The sequence below is a fragment of the Camarhynchus parvulus genome, chromosome 26 (assembly GCF_901933205.1).
Source record: "Camarhynchus parvulus chromosome 26, STF_HiC, whole genome shotgun sequence".
NCBI lineage: Eukaryota > Metazoa > Chordata > Aves > Passeriformes > Thraupidae > Camarhynchus > Camarhynchus parvulus.
The window spans coordinates 3,498,982-3,514,111 of record NC_044596.1 but is presented as its reverse complement, the minus strand read 5'-3'; the positions used below and the strand labels follow the sequence as shown (position 1 = coordinate 3,514,111).

The window sequence follows — 15,130 nt, the reverse complement described above, 5'->3', positions numbered from 1 at the left end:
TGCCAGAATCCACAGGGAGGTAGGCAGCGCTCCCAGGGAGAGCCAACAGGGTCAGCCCAGCTCCTGGAGGTGACCAAAACCCACTCTGGGTATCAACTCCCCGCACTGAGGTGACCCCACAGCCCTGGGAGAGGGGAAGGAACAGGAAAACACCCTGGAGCAAGGGCAGATGCAGCCCAACGTTCCCCAGAAAAGGCACAAAATCATCATCAGGGATGAAATCACTCACAGGGTCCAGCTAAAGTGGAGAGGTTTGGTCACAACCACTTCAAATCCCACACGAGAGCTCTGCTTATCAATCCTGAATTAAGAGCAGGGAATTGGGATGCAAAGGCACAAAATCACCATCAGGGATAAAATCACTCACAGGGTCCAGCTAAAGTGGAGAGGTTTGGTCACAACCACTTCAAATCCCACACAAGAGCCAGGTCTGCTCATTAATCCTAAATTAAGAGCAGGGAATTGGGATGCAAAGGCACAAAATCACTCACAAGGTCCAGTTAAATTGGACGAGTTTGTTCACACCCACTTCAAATCCCACCCAAAAACCAGCTCTGCCCATTAATCCTAAATTAAGAGCAGGGAATTGGGATGCAAATCAGCACCAGAGCTGAGGTCTGAGCCTCACCTCAGCCTCTTCCAGTCAGATCCCAGCAGGATTCACCGCTGATGTTTGGGAAGCAAAGTGCGGCCCAGGGATTTTCCTGCACGCCCCATTTCACCCAAAGTCTCCAGGCATAAATCTAAGGCAGGATTTCGGTGCTGCCCACAGCTCTGTGCACATTTTTCCTGGGGAGAACATTAATGTCTGCTGAGTGCTGACAACCTGCACGGATTTGAGTCACTGCACTCATTAGATTTCTGTTTTTCCTGAAGTCCCAGCTCCTGCAGACAAACCACCACTGAGAACTTCAGCTCCCAACAAAACAAAGGTGGGGGAAAAAAAAAAAAACAACCCCAAAACAGCTCCTCTGATTGAAGGGAAAAAACTTTCACACCTCACAAACCAACCCCAGCACCCAGCATTGTTTTATTTTCAAATAAACCTCAAACTTTGCCAGAGGGCATCCTTAAACCTCCTGAGCATTCCAGCCCTGGCCAGGATGAGAATTCATCTGCAAGCCACCCAAATCTGGCTCTGAAATCCCCAGAATTCATCTGCAAGCCACCCAAATCTGGCTCTGAAATCCCCAGAATTCATCTGCAAGCCACCCAAATCTGGCTCTGAAATCCCCAGATCAACAAGCCACGAGGTTTCTGGGCGAAGGACAGAGCCAATCCTTGGGATGTGGACTGAGAGCATTTTCTTTGAGCTCATGTGCAGCAACAGAGAGGAGGAAAAAATGGTTCAGAGCAGCAAATCAGGCACCTGCTCCTTGCTGCGTGCGTTCCACCCCCAGACAAAGGAGCCTTTGGGACCACATTCCTCCTTATTTTGCCAGACAATATTCACGGGGGTCTGCTTCTCCTCTTCTGCAGGCTGGCAAAATGTTAAGCAAATATTTGGGAAGGGCTGGAGGAACTGACATTTTCGGATATGAAAACAAGGAGGAAGGGCACCAGGCAGACAAACAGGAATGGAATGGTGGCCTCAGAGTCCCACTCTCAGCTTTGTTTTCTCAACAAGCAACCCCACAGCTCAGAGGGTTGGGCCCACCAGCAATTTCTGCAGCTCCACGAGGCAGGATCAGCCTCTTCCAGCAGTGCAGCACAAGGAACAGGACAGGTCTCACACCATCAGCCGGAGACAACCAAACACCGGCGCACAGAACCGCTAAATAATCCTGTATTTTGTATTATTTTTCCCTGTTCTTTTCTTTATGGTGAGCGCAAGATTGTGCTTGGCTGCCTTTCAGGGATGGTTTTAAAACCTCCCTCTGCTTCTGGAAAGCCAGGATTCCTCCCTGAGGGTCTCCATCCCCTTCCTCAGCCGGGCCGGGGGTCCCTGCCCTCACAGGGACAGCCTGGATGTGCGACACGGGACGATCAGAAACCCAGAAATCAGCACTGCGAAGAGCTGACAGCTGCTCACCAGCTTCTCATGGCTGCCTTGCTGCGCACTCAGCTTGGATCACGGCTTAAACGGGGCTGAGGGCTCACAACACTTGCCAGGGTGGCTCTCCAGGCTGGGTTTTAGCAGTCTGGGACGAGTTTTAGCACTTTGGGATGAGTTTTAGCAGTTTGGGGTGAGGTTTTAGCAGTTTGGGATGGGTTTTTAGCAGTTTGGGATGGGTTTTAGCAGTTTGGGGTGAGTTTTTAGCAGTTTGGGGTGAGTTTTTAGCAGTTTGGGATGGGTTTTAGCAGTTTGGGATGGGTTTTAGCAGTTTGGGATGAATTTTAGCTGCTTGGGATGGGTTTTTAGCTGCTTGGGATGGGTTTTAGCAGTTTGGAATTAGTTTTAGCCATTTGGGGTGAGTTTTTAGCAGTTTGGGATGGGTTTTAGCTGCTTGGGATGGGTTTTAGTTGCTTGGGATGAGTTTTTTGGCTGTTTGGGCTGGGTTTTAGCCGTTTGGGATGGGTTTTAGCTCTTTGGGATGGTTTTTTAGCTCTTTGGGATGGGTTTTAGCTGCTTGGGATGGTTTTTAGCTGCTTGGGCTGGGTTTCAGCTGCTTGGGATGGGTTTTTAGCAGTTTGGGATGGGTTTTTAGCAGTTTGGGATAGGGTTTTAGCCCTTTGGGATGGGTTTTAGCCACCAGGAGCTGTGCTAGGCTGGCTGCCCACCCCAGGAGCCACAGGGCACCATCACCGGATGGAATTATTTCCAAACAGAGGCAATCCAGCCCGTTTTGGGTTCCGTACCCACCCCTTCTGCCCTCCCTGCCCCTGACAAGGTTTTACACCGGCAATTCTGCCGAACCCGGGCAAGGGTAAATCACAGGAGGAAAACAGGCCCTGGGCACAGAATTAAAATGATTTTTAAAATTATTTTTAGGAGTCTGAACTCGAATTCCATCAAGAGGCACAAGGGCCCAGCCATCACCCTGAGCTCCGTGCTGAGGCTTTGGCTGAAGAGAAAAGAGATGAAACTCAGGGAGGAAAAGCCAAATTCACCCCTCCTCCCCTCCCCAGCGCTGCCACTTGAGTGCTGCAGCGAAATAAACAGTTTGGGGAAAAGGTTACCAAGAGTTTATGCTAAACATCATTTCCTAGGGACTCTGGCAAAGACAAAGTAGACCCAGGGTTGTATTTTTTAACCCAGGGATCAGCCCAGTGATTCCAGCCTCTCCCAGCACAGACATGGCCAAAAACCTGCCGATAAAAATGGGATTTTGCTCATTTTTGGTGCTGGTGGGGTTTGTTTGGAGCACGTGGAGGTTCCACCAGTGCTCACAGGGGATGGTGCTGGTTCTGCCCCTTCCAGCAGCCTCCTGGTGCTCACTGGGACCTGGAAAGGAGGACACAGCACCCACAGAATCACCACAGGATTTTTGGGAATATCCCCACAGCAGCCACAGCAAGGAGAATTCCCTCCCTAAATCCCAAAATCCGGGGATTTATATGCCCTGTGAAGCTCTCATTTAATTTGCTGTTAATTCTGGAGATTCTTGTTATCCATACCAAATTTCTAATATTTTTTTTTTTTTTCCCAAGTCCTATCGGCCAAGTGCTCTGTGGCAATAAAATCCAGAGTTTTACTTTTCTGTGGCAATAAAATTCAGAGTTTTGGGCACAGCCTGGAATCCCAGGGTTGGCAATCTGGCTCCAGTGCCACTCCCCACGAGGGGAAACAGTTCTGGATGATGCCAGAAAGTTTCAGGCAGCATCAAATATTTCAAAACAAAAAAAAAAAAAAAAAAAAAAAAAAAAAAAAAGAAAGAAATAAGAAAATTGCAGGCGGGGTGAATAATAGAAAAGGTTTCAAGGCTGGTACATGTTTTTCAGGAGTGTCTGCATGACTTCAGTGCCCAGGTCATTTGGGTACTTTTGAAGTTCTTACTCATGTTCTATTTCTATAAATTTGGAGATATTCTCATGTTACACACCGAGGCTGCTCCCCTGAATCACACCTAGAACCAGAACAGGGCAAAACTGGGATTTTGAGCCTGGCCACGTTCTCTGTGCTGCTCGTGAGTCTAACAGCTCCAGGTGAGCACCAGGAAAGCTTTTTCCCTCCCGATTTTATGTTTGTTTGTAACATAACAATGGAAATCGAGCATCTTGCCAGGTCTGGCCATCACCAGCATGAAATGAATAAATTTATTTTCGTGCTTCTCCCTTCCTCCTAAAGCTGTCATCCGTGGCAAGACAAACGAGCCGGGGAGTTTATCACAAACAACTCCAGCGTTTCACCACCAAAACCTCGAGCGCTGTCAAAGTCAGGAATCCCCGGAATGATCCCCATTATGGCATTTAGGGACAGCGTGGGGCAGCAGAGCTGGAGGGGAGGCACCAAACCCGAACAGAACCGGGGGGAACGAAAATGAGTTTTCATTACAGGGGGAGTAATGAAAATGAGTTTTTCATTACAGGGGGGCAATGCAAATGAGTTTTTCATTACAGGGGGGTAGTGAAAACTCCCTTTGCTCGGATTCTAAGGATTCACTGACCTGTCCCCGCAAGTCTTCAGGATTCCTGGGAGTCCATCCCGCCGCCCAAACTCTCTGCCCGCTCAGGAACCTTCGAGCCTTGCGGTGTGCCTGCAGGAATGAGGAGTTTGGGAAGAGCTCGGGGAGGCCAGGACACCCTCCCCAGTCCCTCCTGCTCCGTTTTTGGTTTTTTTTTTTTGTTTTCCCGCAGCAGCTCCAGCGCAGGAGCATCAGCCCCGGAGCGCCTCCTCCTCCTCTTCCTCCCGCGGGCAGCGCCGCCGTCCCGGCCGGAGCCGGCGGGCAGCGCTCGGTGCTGCAGCGGCTGCGGGAGCGGAGGGAGCCCCGAGAGCCCCGCGATGTGCCCGGAACCCCCGGGGAAGGCAGCGAGAGCCGCATCCCGGTACCAGGGGCGGCATCCCGGGGCAGCCACAGCCGCATCCCTGCCCGCGCATCCCCCCGGCCCGGCCCGGCTCGGTTCGGCCCAGCCCCGTGCCCAGCACACCCGCATGCCGTGCCCAGCCCCGTGCCCAGCCCCGTGCCCAGCCCCGTGCCCAGCCGTACCTCGGCGGCAGCCGGGGCTCAGCGCGGTGCCCGCGCCTCCGCCGCCGTTTAAAGCGCAGGTTGGGCGGGCACGGAGCATGCGCTGCCGCGGGCGGGGCCCCCCCGGCAACGGCACCCCCGCCCCGGGGCCGCGGGATCCGCCGGAGCAGCATCCCGCAACGCGGTGCCAGCAGCCCCGGGGGGAGAACGGCCCCGGTCCCGCAGCCCCGGTGGGAGAACAGCCCCGGTGCCTGCAATCCCGGTGGCAGAACAGCCCCATTCCCGCAGCCCCGATCCCGCAGCCCCGGTGGCAGAACAGCCCCGGTGCCTGCAATCCCGGTGGGAGAACAGCCCCGAGGGGACAACAGCCCCATTCCTGCAGCCCCGGTGGGAGAACAGCCCCGATCCCGTAACCCCGGTGGCAGAACAGCCCCGAGGGGAGAACAGCCCCATCCCCGCAGCCCCGGTGGGAGAACAGCCTCGGTTCCCGCAGTCACGGACCCCTCAGCCCCGGTGCCCGCAGTTCCGATCCCGCAGCCCCGCGGAAACAACGGCCCCTGTCGCGCAGTCCCCGCTGGAAGAACAGTCCCGATCCCGCAGCTCCGAGGGGACAACAGCCCCGTTCCCGCAGTCCCGTTCCCGCATTCCTGCAGGGACAAGACCCCAATCCCCGCAGTCCCATTCCCGCACCCTTCCCTGGGAGAACAGCCCCGTCCCCTCAGTCCCTATCCCGCAGCCCAGTCCCCGCTGTCCCGTTCCCGCAGCCCCGCGGGGACAACCGCCCCGGTCCCGCGCCCTTCGCCGGGATGCAGCCCCGTTCCCGCAGTCCCGATCCCGCATCCTCGTAGGGACAAAAACCCAATCCGCGCAGACCCGATCTCGCAGCCCTCGCTGAGAGAATACACCCGATCCCGCAGTCCTGATCCTGCACCTTTAGCAGGGACAAGAGCCCCGATCCCGAATCCCCGCAGGGACAAGACCCCAGTCCCCGCAGTCCCATTCCCGCACCTTTGGCTGGGGTAACAGCCCCATTGCCGCGGTCCTGATCCCGCATCCCTGAGGCCAAACCCCTCCGGTGGAGCAGCCCCGTTCCTGCATCCTCATCCCGCATCCTCATCCCTGTAGCCCCAAACTCCCGCAGCCCCCTGTGGAAGAGCAGCCCCGTTCCCGCATCCCCATCCCCACAGATCCGTCCCTGCAGCCCCTCCCGCAGCCCCCTGTGGAAGAGCAGCCCCGTTCCCGCATCCCCATCCCCACAGATCCGTCCCTGCAGCCCCGTTCCCCGCAGCCCCTTTCCCTCAGCCCCGTTCCCGCATCCCCATCCCCACAGATCCGTCCCTGCAGCCCCAAACTCTCACAGCCCACTCTGGCAGATCAGCTCCATTCCCTCAGCCCCATTCCCAAGCCCTCCCCGCTGCCACCAGCCCCATCCCACAGCACCATCCACCCCAAATTCCCGACCTTTCTTTAAAAAATTCCCTTTTTCCCCCTCCCCGCCGGAGTGTTGCCAGCAGCAGGAGCAGTTCCTGGGTTTGTTTGGGTTTTCTGAGCTGCTGGTTCCCTGCAATGGCCTGCAGTGGATGCAAACAGGGCCCCTGCTATGGGAAGTCTGTGACCTGGCCCTGGACATTATTCATGGTGGGTGAGTGCTTAAACCCACATGGCGTGCGAGGGAGAGGGACACAAAATATACACATTTATACAGAGAGAGATCTAGGCATTGTATCAGCACCTAACTCAAAAAAAAAAGGGGCTAAACAGAACCCTAAACTGAGGGAAAAATCAACGTTCCATTCATCCACACAGCCCTGGAGATGAGAACAGAGCAGCCTCCCCTGAACATCTGCAGCAGCAAATATCTTATTTTGTGTGTGTGTGTGTGTGTGTGTGCGTGAACAAAACGAGAGGAAAAATGAGACAAGAATGCAGTTGAGAAAACCAGCTGCTCCTAAATGAATGTTTGCAAATGCTGGGCCGAGTTCTTCAGCTGAGGACTTTAAAAAGTCATCAAAACCCTCGTGCTATTTAAAGCCTTGGCCCTTTGCTTTGGGATGAACTCGCTCAGCTCCAGGAGCTGCAGAAGCATTACAAAGCTTCGTTATTTTTAATCTTCACAGGGTCCCTCCTTTGGAGCAACTTCGTAGCTCTCAAGGTCAAAAATCCCATTTCCACGTCACATTTCAGCTTGGGTCAGCAGGATGGTGGTTTTTTTCTCTTTTTTTTTTTTTTTTTTTTCACTGGAAACAGCTGTTCCCTGCCCAAGTTTGCTGGAAGGACTCGCCCTGCGCAGAGAAAAGCAGAGGAGCACCTGCATTTGCTGTCACTTGAGCTGATGAGAACTCACTCACTGGGGTGGCTGATGAGGAGAAAAACCACGCTGCTGTTTCCTGGGGGGAAAAAAGGCATTTTTGGCAGTCCAGATGCTGATAGGAACTCGATAATAAAAAACTCCAAACCCAACAAAAAACGCTGGAGAGCTGGGCTGTGACTTCAGCTGGGAAAGGGCCAGAATCCAAATTTGGGTGGGGAGAGCTGCTCCTGTTTTTTAGTCAGAGAAGTTCACAGGCAATTAAATAGCTATATAGTGCTCTTTTTTTTTTTTTTTTTTTTTTTTTTTTTTTTTTTCTATTTTCCTCCCTCTTTAGCACTGGAGCAAATGAGTCTCCCAAACGTTGTGCCCACACAGATCTGGGCGCTGCAGGGCTCAGCGGTCAGAGGAGCAGAGTGAATTTCAATTTCCACTCTTCTATTCCGGGCTCTGAGTCACTGGGTGATGTTGGTTGAGGCAGCTTGGAAGCAGAAATTACAGCCTGGGCTCTCCTGGATGTCCCTGAGAGAAAAGTAGATTTTGGGGTTTTTGGTATGGGGGTTCAGGAGGCAAGATGGAGGGAACTGAGCCTGTCCAGCCTTTCTCCTTCTTCTTCTTGGCCTCCATCTTCTGCTGTGCTGTTGGCACTTTTGGATTGGTTTGGAGCAGAAGCTCACTATCTAACACAGGTGACAGGTATTGGGAAGTAATTGTAAATATTGTACACGTGGTTTTTAGTATAAAGACATAACACCACCCCAAGGGCTGGAAACAATTGCCAGCTTTGTGTGAGGAGTTACAAACCACAAGTGTTTGAGTAAAATTACGGTGAATTAATCGCAGGGTGAAAATGTAGAATTTTGGGGATTTAGAATGGCGGTTCAGGGAACAAGATGGAGGGATCTGGGCATGTCCAGCCTTTCTCCTTCTTCTTCTTCTTGGCCTCCATCTTCTGCTGTGATGTTGGCACTTTTAGATTGGTTTAGAGCAGAAACTCACTGTCTAACATAGGTGATGGGTATTGGGAAGTTATTGTAAATATTGTACACGTAGTTTTTATATAAAGACATAACACTGCCCTGGGGCAGGCAGTGTGCCTGGAACTGTCCTGCTGGATGGACCTCGGCAGGGCAGGAGAGAGAATTTTATAGATAAGGAACAATAAACAACCTTGAGACCAAGAAATGAAGAGCTCTGACTCCTTCTTCATCACTGGGCTGAGAAAAGAGACTTTCTAACTTTTCTTGGGGTCACTGTGACCCGCAAAAGATCCCAAGACTCCAGGACACCCCAGGGACAACCAGGGCACGGCAGGAGCAGCTCCTGTGCAGCAAGAACTGCCACAGCCCGAGGAGCTGGGCCAGGGGAGCTGCAGGCGTTGCAGTTTCCGTGGCAGGAGGAGCTCAGGGGGAGCTGGGGCAGCCCTCAGCTCCCTGGGTTCTGCGTTCCCCATGGAAGGTTCTGTTCCTGAAGGCCCCAAGGGTGGTTTCGGTGCCTCTCCAAGAGCAAAGCGGCTTCATCATCTCCTTCCTCATCATCCTCCCCAGGTGAGTGGTGTTCCCTGGATGAGGCTGCAGGGAGGACGCAGCCTCAGCACTCTGCTCGTTCTCTGTTGCATAATTTTAACTGCCCCAAAGTTTCGTAATATTTGAGTTCCAAGCGCTTGCAGTCATGGGTTCAACGAGGGTTTTCTCATTTAAAAAAAAAAAATTATTTTTCTTTTTAAAAATATCCATGTTTTGGTTGTGGAGGAAAGCTTTGGAACCACAACTGGCCATAAACTGCCAAAGCCAAGGAGCAATTTATTCATTTATTTCTTATCAACCAGGAGCCTCAAGACTTCAGCAGCTCCAGGATTCTGAGGTTTTGCAAAGCTTGTCTGGAGCAGGGTCTGGTTCTGAGAGATTTTCTGCTTTGCTGGGGTCACTCCCTGGGCTCCAAGGCCTTTGCCAAGCGAACGAAGCTCCAAAATCCAAAATCCTCATTGATCCTGGCCTGGCTCTGGGCGCTGCCAGCACCTGCACAGAGCAGGGAGCTCCCGGGGCTGGATCCGGGAAATCCTGAAATCCTGGAAATCCTGAAATCCTGGAAATCCTGGAATCTGCATTTCTGCTCCGTTTACAGAGAGCAGCACAAACATTGCAGCATCCCCCTGGGCTCCTGGGCTGTATTCCTGACCCTGCCTGTCCCCAGAGCCAGCTCCTCACCTGGGGAGGTGTCCCCAAAGCTGGGACTGACCCCGAGCTCTGAGAAGTGTCCCCAAAGCTGTCACTGACCCAGGGTTTGGAAAGTTGTTCCCAGAGCTCTGACAAGTGTCCCCAAACTGTGACTGTCACCTGTCCCAGCACAGCCTCATGTGCTCTGCTCCCCATCAGGGGCACCCAGAGTTTTGAGGTGTCCCTGAAGTTGTGGCTGTTCCAGAGCTTTGAGAGTTGTTCCCAGAGCTGTGGCTGACCCAGAACTCTGAAAGGTGTCCCCAGGGTTCTGGGAGGTGTCCCCAGAGCTATGCCTGACCCACGATTTGGAAAGTTGTCCCCAGAGCTCTGAGAATTGTCCCCAAAGCTGTGGCTGTCACTTGTCCCAGCACAGCCTCACAAGGGGAACCCAGAGTTCTGGGAGGTGTCCCCAGAGCAGTGTGTGAACCCCTCAGGGAGCGGTGGCCTTGCCACGTCTGCACGAGCAGGAACTGACAACCACAAAGCAGCAGGAACCCAAAGGGCCCCAGCCAGGGGAGGTTCAGAGCTCAGCCCTGTCCCCTCCCCGCCTGTGCTGCTTTTGTCACTGTCACCTCTGCTGTGCCCCGGAGTCCCGGGGGTGGCAGGGGAGCCCCAGCAGGGCAGGGCAGGGGGGGTGCAGCTCTCTGAACCCCCAGTGCCCCCACATCAGCCTGGGGAGCTCCTGAGCCCTCTGCATCCTAAGGGCAGCTTGGGGACACGCAGGGGACACTGGCACCATGCACAGAATTCACAGAATCACAGAATTCACAGAATTCACAGAATCACAGAATTCACAAGATGACCAGGTTGGAAGAGACCTTCAAGATCACTGAGTCCAACCCAGCCCCAGCCCCTCACCCAAACCCTGGCACCCAGTGCCACATCCAGGCTTTGTTAAACACAATTGCCAGATTATGCTCTTTTCTGACCCACAGATGGGGCAACTGAGAGCCATTTTAAACACTTTTATTCCATTTTCAGTCTCATGTGAAGGGTGAGACACCACAGATGTTATAATTCACACCATCATAATCAGAAGTTAACTATTTCCTAATTACATTATAAGTGTTTCTTGGCCTATCAGCTTTTGCCACACCATGCTGTAAATGCCTAATTCTCTACAAATTCATTTCCCACACTTTATCACCCTTTCTGTAAGAAACTTTTCCCTGATACCCAACCTGTATTTCCCTGGGTGCAGCTGGAGGCTGTGTGCTCTGGTTGTGTCAGTTCCTGCAGACAGAGCCCAGCCCCAGCTGAGCACAGGCGCCTTTCAGGAGCTGTGCAGAGCGATGGGGGCAGCCCTGAGTCTCCTTTGCTCCAGGCTGAGCACCCCCAGCTCCCTCAGGGGCTCCTCACAGGGTTTGTGTGTTCCCAGCCCCTCTGGATGTGCTCAGTGTCCCAATGTCCTTCCCAAGCTGAGGGGACAGAGCTGGACACGGCACTCCAGGTGTGACCCCAGCAGTGACAGGTACAGGGGCAGAGTGACCTCCCTGCTCCTCTGGCCACACCATTCCTGGCCCAGGCCAGGTGTCACTGGCCCTCTTGGCCACCAGGGCACTCTGCTGGTTCCTGTCCAGCTGTGTCCATCAGTCCTGCAGGTCCCTTTGTGCCTGGGCTCTGTGCAGCCCCTCTGTCCCCAGCCCAGAGCACTGCAGGGGCTGTTGTGCCCATGGGGTTTTTGTGCCCAGGTGCCAGCTCCCATTCAGCCTCCCCACTACTCACCAATGATGCTCCCCAGGAGCCATCAGGCCATTAAATATATAAATATATATTCTATTTTATATATCCTTTCCTTTCCTTTCCTTTCCTTTCCTTTCCTTTCCTTTCCTTTCCTTTCCTTTCCTTTCCTTTCCTTTCCTTTCCTTTCCTTTCCTTTCCTTTCCTTTCCTTTCCTTTCCTTTCCTTTCCTTTCCTTTCCTTTCCTTTCCTTTCCTTTCCTTTCCTTCCCCTTTTCCCCTTTTTCCCCCTTTTCCCCTCCCCACATCCCCCAGTGTCCCCCCACCCCTCTCCCTTTCCCAGCCACCCCTGTGCAGAATTTGGGGCCAATTTGATCAAACAGCCCCAATTCCCAAGGCAGCAAACCCCGAGCAGAAAAGAACAAATAAAACATTTCCAGTAACCAGCCCAGTCCCACCTGCAGGAAAAGGCATTTCTGGTCAAACCAGTCGATCAGGAACGATTCTCTGTGAAACTTCAGAGGATTAAAATGTTGCTTTTTCTTGGCTCTTTTATTCTGCTGTTTGCTGCAGGTAAACAGCACAGCCCTGTTTATGGGCCACAGTGCAAACACTTCCCTGCTGTTTATTCTGCAGGCAGGAAGTGATTGCAGAACAAGGACAGCCCAGCCCTGCTCCTTGCCAGAGGCTTGGGACATTAAAATAAAATAAAATAAAATAAAATAAAATAAAATAAAATAAAATAAAATAAAATAAAATAAAAAAATAAAATAAAAAATAAAATAAAATAAAAATAAAATAAAAAAATAAAATAAAATAAAATAAAATAAAATAAAATAAAATAAAATAAAATAAAATAAAAAATAAAATAAAATAAAATAAAATAAAATAAAATAAAATAAAATAAAATAAAATAAAATAAAATAAAATAAAATAAAATAAAATAAAGTAAAATAAAATAAAATAAATAAAATAAAATAAAATAAAAAAAAAATAAAATAAAGTAAAAATAAAGTAAAAAATATAAAATAAATTATAAAATATAAAAATATAATAAAATATAATAAAATATAAAATAAAATAAAGTAAAATAAAATAAAATATAAAATAAAATAAAATAAAGTAAAAATAAAGTAAAATAAAATATAAAATAAATTATAAAATATAAAATATAATAAAATATAATAAAATATAAAATAAAATAAAATAAAAAATTAAAATAAAATAAAATAAAAATATAAAATATAATAAAATAAAAAATAAAATAAAAATATAATATAAATAATTAAAATAAAATAAATTATAAAATAAAATAATTATTATGGAATAAAATCCATCAATTGGATAAAATCCCATCAGTTGGATTAAATCCCATCAGTTGGATAAAAGCTATCATCAATTAGATAAAATCCATTATCAGTTGGATAAAACCCATCAATTGGATAAAATCCATCATCAGTTGGATAAAACCCATCAATTGGATGAAATCCATCATCAGTTGGATAAAATCCGTATTTTTTTGAGGATGAATCGTGCCTTGGAGTGGCTGAGGTGCTGGAGGTGGAGGAGGATGAGGCCATGCACGTGTCTGCCCTGAGAGGGATCCTTTAGATCCTTCATTTTAGTTCATTAATTAAAATAAAGGCTCAGCAAAAGAATAATGAGAGTTTTCCATTAAATCTCACAGCGACAGAGCAGGGCAAAAATGATTTTAGGATTTTATGTCATTTGCTCATCCCAGGTTTCATCTCCCTAAATTTTATTTTCCTTCTTGTCACATCCCTTGGTGGTGTGGGGAAAAGGAGATTTGAGTGAGAACAAGGATTTGCACCCAAGGAAATTTTCTTTTTTCCTTCCTGCACCTTGCTGTCCAAAAGAAGGAAATGGGGAAAATGTTTTAAAGCCCCTGAAGTGGTTTAATTTAAAGGTGTAAAATCAGTTTAATGGGAATTAAAGAACTGAGGCACTTCCAAATGTGAGGTCTGCTCCGCCTCTGAGATTTTAATTAATTTATTAATTTAATGAGCTGAACTGTTTGGGGGAACAGAAGCTGCTTGAAATCCACAGCAGTGAAGTGAAATTAAGGGAAATAAAGAATAAAACAGGGCCAGTTTAGGGAAAAAGAAATGACAGCTTAGTGTGGTAAATTGGATTAGAGACAAATTTTTCCTTCACTCAGGAAGCGAAGCAGAAACACCACAATAATCTCACCTTCAGAAAACACTCAGAAAAGCATTTAGCTTTAAAAAAAACCACCAGAATTCCAAGAACAGACTTGAAAAAGAAAAAGAATTCAGTACTGGTTTGATGTTGAGAGGAGGAAAAGAGAAATTCTCAGGCTCAAACCACTGCAATTAATCAAAATTATCTGAGGGTTTTAACGAGCAAAACCAGCAGAGCCCTGTGGGCAGGACAGGCAGTTGTTGATAAGAAAACCCCAAAATCTTCTCCCAGGGCCAAGAGCTGAGCTGGAAATGCTGCAGGAAAGAAAAAGAGAGGGTGACGGAGGAGATGTGGCGCTGCTGGAGCTGTTATCTGCCCCCAACAGAAAGCTGAAAAAGAAGAGATAACGGAAATAAATAATCATTCGGATAATTCAAATAAAATCCCAGCTCCTCGTCAAGATTCAGCAGCCCCCAGTGAATGGGAACTCTCGGGAAGCAGAATTTAAGTTTTGGAGGGTAAATGAAATATTCCTGAGGAGGAGATGGGCAGGGTTTGCTCCCTCCACACAGGAGGGAGAACTGCAAAGAATATTTTGGGGCCAAGGGGTGATTGAGCTAAAAAATGAGCTAAAAGTGAGGTAAAAGTGAGCTAAAAATGAGCCAAAAGTGAGCTAAAAAATGAGCTAAAAGTGAGCTAAAAGTGAGGTAAAGGTGAGGTAAAAGTGAGCTAAAAGTGAAGTAAAAGTGAGGTAAAAGTGAGGTAAAAGTGAGGTAAAGGTGAGGTAAAGATGAGGTAAAAGTGAGGTAAAAGTGAGCTAAAAATGAGCCAAAAGTGAGCTAAAAGTGAGCTAAAAAATGAGCTAAAAGTGAGCTAAAAGTGAGCTAAAAAATGAGCTAAAAGTGAGGTAAAAACGAGGCTAAAAGTGAGCTAAAAATGAGCTAAAAGTGAGGTAAAAGTGAGCTAAAAATGAGCTAAAAGTGAGCTAAAAAATGAGCTAAAAGTGAGGTAAAAGTGAGCTAAAAATGAGTTAAAAATGGGGCAAACCCCCTCATGGCAGAGGTCCCAAGCAGTTTTCCCTGTTTTCCTTTGGAGCATCCCAGGAGCAGCTCCGGCCTCAGCCCAGCGAGCTCAGCACTGCCAGGGCTCAGCCCCGAGCCACAACTCCGAGTTTTACACAAACACAGAACGGAAATGAACCCCAGGACGTGGCACAGGAGATGCCCAGTGCCATTTGTGCGTGGGATTCCAGAGATTTTCACTCCATTCCAGGGATTTTTTTCTCCCATCCCAGAGGTTTTTATCCCATCCAGAGATTTTTTAATCCCATTTTCTGAGACTTTTTATCCCATCCAGAGATTTTTTAATCCCATTTTTCCCCACTTTCCCCCCGGTTTTTCTCCCCTTTAAGAGTTTTTTCCCACTCTAAGAGATTTTTTATCCCATCCAGAGATTTTTTAATCCCATTTTCTGAGACTTTTTATCCCATCCAGAGATTTTTTTAATCCCAAAAGATTTTGATGCCATTCCAGAGGTTTTCACCCCATTCCTGAGATTTTTCTCCCATTCCAGAGGTTTTTTATCCCACTCTAGAGATTTTTTAATCTCATCCTGAGGTTTTTTAATCCCATTTCTGAGATTTTTTTTATCCCATTCCAGAGGTTTTTACCCCATTCCAGAGGTTTTTAAATTCCATTC

At 48.8% G+C, this 15,130-nt stretch overlaps 1 protein-coding gene across 3 annotated transcripts in view; it reads right to left on the bottom strand.

The window, feature by feature from the left end:
- The window catches only part of SLC45A3 (solute carrier family 45 member 3), a 30,458-nt gene extending 23,880 nt beyond the window's left edge, over positions 1-6,578 (bottom strand). The window contains exons 1-2 of one of the 3 annotated variants that reach the window (XM_030965982.1): positions 6,528-6,578; positions 4,548-4,637 (exon numbers count right to left, since the gene is read on the bottom strand). The gene's annotated coding sequence lies outside the window, so the exon portion shown is untranslated. Of the gene's footprint in view, positions 1-4,547; positions 4,638-5,087; positions 5,147-6,074; positions 6,142-6,527 lie in introns of those variants that run through there. The other 2 variants (XM_030965983.1, XM_030965981.1) reach the window with 2 other exon arrangements.
- Between the last annotated feature and the right edge of the window lie 8,552 nt (positions 6,579-15,130).